General features: G+C 47.0%; 1 long non-coding RNA gene across 1 annotated transcript; it reads left to right on the forward strand.

Annotated features, from left to right (window-relative positions):
* Positions 1-6: 6 nt before the first annotated feature.
* On the forward strand, positions 7-2,974 carry LOC310837166. The gene is made up of 2 exons (XR_014560448.1): positions 7-241; positions 1,107-2,974. It is a non-coding gene; the product is annotated as an uncharacterized lncRNA (long non-coding RNA).
* The last annotated feature ends 422 nt before the right edge of the window (positions 2,975-3,396 follow it).

Here is a 3,396-nt window from a genome sequence, read left to right on the forward strand (position 1 = left end):
CAATGCATCATCTCCCTCAAAAGCACCCACCACGAGTGCTGCTGGAAGGGCTTGGAAAGTGTTGCTCAGTGGATCCCTTTGGACTCTGCTCTCTTGACTCTTCTCTCTGGTGTGTCTCTCTCTCTCCCCAACTCACAGGTGCCGCTACTACTCCAGCCTGCGCCTGCCCCTCATGTACTCTCACCCATATAGCCAGATCACAGTGGAGACAGAGTTTGACAACCCAATTTATGAGACAGGGGTGAGTTGACGGATTCCTGGATTGAAAGCAGCATCTTGATTTGGCTCCACGTGGAACACACAAGTCCTTGTGGAGGCAATTGTGAGGCAGACAGAGGCAGTAAAATGTCTCAGGACAGTCCTGAATGTTGCCCTCATTCAACTGCCTCGAAGAACTACAATGATGCTCCCTTGTCTTGCCCCATGTGCCATCACAGTAGTTTCTGGCACTCCATAGAGGCCACATGGTAGGCAGAGTCACTGGATGAAATGAGCTGCCCTTTCCAAGGTTACAGCTTGGGTTTATTTGCTCAAGAGACTTGCGGTTGGTAGTCTGAGAACAAGGTATGACATCCAGCCTCACTGCATGCTTCCAGTCTGTGGTCCTACTAGTGGCAGCAGCAGCAGTCCACAACCATCTTCCTGAAGGCTCTTTCGGCCTTCAGTGAGGAGTCCCCATCCCTCATCCTGATTGCCAGCATTCTGTCAAAGATGGCAGGCAGCTTTCTCTCAGTGCTTAGCATGTCTATGAATGTACCGTGACATCAGAGCAGGCCAACCAATGAAGGAACTGCCATACCCTAAAGGGGTTGCCTTTTATGGAGAGTGAAGCTGTGCGACTCCTTCCTCCTGCCCCAAACTTTTAAAAGTTAACATGAATTTAAAACCTCAAGAATGTAAAATCTCAACAACAACAAAACATTGGTTTTTAAAAAACAAAACAAAAAAACCCTGAGAAGTATTCAGAGTGCAGAGGCCCCCTGAAATAAAATAGTTCTGACCAGGTGTCTGAAGCTCTAAGCAATTTCCCCCTGCTGAAAAGACATAGCTGGCACCCTTTTTGGAGCAAAGGCAGCCGTTGACCAGAGTCTGTTTTCTTTCCCCAGGAAACACGAGAATATGAAGTATCCATATAAAGCTGACCTCATGGAACTCTCCAGACACAGCCTTGATTTCTTCTCCCAGAACCTCCTCAAGTGATAAATGTCCAGTGGAGTTTGGCTGAGAGCTTGACCATATTGCTCCTTCTCCTTTTGCCACCTTCCTCTCCATCTTGAAGTCTTCTCCAGTTATGTTCCCGGTAGTATCACGGTTGGGTGCTGCACTCAAGATTTGCAGGCTCTGGAGCTAATCCCTGCTCACCAAGGCAACCTCCTGTATGGCTGCATAAAAAATAGCACTGTGGTGCATTCGTTGTGTATTGTGAGTTGGGGTTTTCCTTACTGTCGCTTAAAAAGGAAGCTGCTTCTGGTCCCTGAGTGAGCTGGGCAATGCCAGGTCCAGTGGGCAGAGGGATCTCTTCTCATGGCAGCCACTGTGCTCCTCCCCCCCCCCCCCCGAACTTGGTGCTGTGTTTTCCTCTGTTTGAGCTGCTGGAAGAGAAAGTGGGGCCAACTTGTAGAGGAGCTTGGAAAGCCACTGGTGACTACCTGAAGAGCAACAGTGACAAAATGACGAAAATCATGTGTTGAAATCTCGTCCCATTTTTGTCTTGAATCATGGATATAAACCAGTGTAAAATGGCCAGCGAGGGGATGGTTTGGCTAGGGAAGGCAGAGAAAAATGTCTCTGGAAGCTGGACAGCAGATTGGTGAATTACTCCCAGCTGGTCTTACCTGCCTTCAAAGAATTCTGTGGCTGCTGCTTAAGTCTGCTGTCTGCCAACTTTTACTGTACCTCAGGGCAAAAATGGCAGTTCCAGGCTCTTTGGTTCATGTTGTAGTGTTTCTGCTGCACACATTGGAGCCAACAACATAAGAAAACAGTGGATCTTTGGCTCCCTGAAAGGCATGTGAAGGAATGGTGTGTGGGTGTGTGTATTGGATTAGTGGCTTCTGAACATGGAGGAGGGAAATGCTGCATCCAGTCTTTTTTGTCTGGAATATGACAGGAAGCAGGCAGGTGACCATACTGGCAACTGTTTGGTCCCCCATCTTCAGTTCCCAAAGCAGGGTATAGCAAAAGCCCCATCATTCACACAAGGTTCCTGTTCAATACATCATGTTTGTGCGTGAGAAACATTGGAATTCTGAATCATCGGGATTTTGCACTGTTGGGCCTTTTTTTTGAAAAAGCCACCTGGAACAACTGCTTTAGATGAGCTAGATCAGGAGAAAGGAGTGGTCTGCAAAACACCACTTGCCTTGGGGCATGGGACAAATGCACCCGATTCCCCTTCCCACCAACTCCCTGCCTGCTTTCACACCGGAAGGCCCTGCAGTGTGGACTGTCTTTGCTCCTGGACGATTGTGCAAAGAAAGCAAACTCAAACCTGCAGCCTTTCCATAGGAACATGAAGATGGGAAGAGCACTATTTGGACTGCAGAGAAACTCTGCCCCTTTTGCCGCCCCTTCCTGCCTCCATCCAGCCTGTCCCCCTCTCAAACCATCCCTGTTATTAATGGGTAACTGGAGGGGCAGCTGATGCCCCTCTTGGCATTGGCATCTTTGTAAAAATGGTGAAATTGTAACCATGGCAATGTTTTTTAAACGTCTGTTTTAGTTTAGAAACCTGGTTTGTGCGTCTCTGCAGTTGTCAAGAGTAAGGTGTAGGGGCTATTTAGTAATTTACTTTTTCCTCCCCCCCCCAAAAAAAAAATACAGGAAAAAAGAAGAATGTGTATTTGTAATTTGCAGTGGTAAGAGGAGGGAGGGGGAAAGTGCCAAAAAAGAAAAATTGTACCCAGATTTCTGTTTCCGTTCTTACAGGTCTCTTTTTATAAAATTGTTGGGATTAAATATTTTTAAGCTAAAACTTCCATGGGAGGTGGCAGAACTTAGTGTAAGTTACCTTAATAGAAATTGTACTGCTCTGTTTTTTAATGGTGAAGGCAACAAGTTGTTGGAGTTTGGGAGTGTAGCCTTTCTAGGCCTTTTTCAAGGGTAGGAAGAGCATTGTGCGGGGGGGGGGGAGGGAGGAAGGAGCCAATACAGACACCGAGGGGTTAATTCAGAGAAAGAGCTTTATTCTGCCATTGGGGTAGCAGAAGGCACCTGCGTGATAATTCACAGCAACCACACCTGAAACCATTTTTACAAGCAGTTTATATCCATCTTCCAGATTTCCCTTTCCCGCTCCCAATCTTATGAGTTTGCACACAATGTTGGCAGAAACAATCTCTATTCATGATGAAAAAAATTGTTTCTCTCTCTGGCTCTCCTGGCGCTGTTCCCGGA

Source organism: Podarcis gaigeae, assembly GCF_964106915.1.
Source record: "Podarcis gaigeae genome assembly, contig: HAP1_SCAFFOLD_290, whole genome shotgun sequence".
Taxonomy (NCBI): Eukaryota; Metazoa; Chordata; class Lepidosauria; order Squamata; family Lacertidae; genus Podarcis; species Podarcis gaigeae.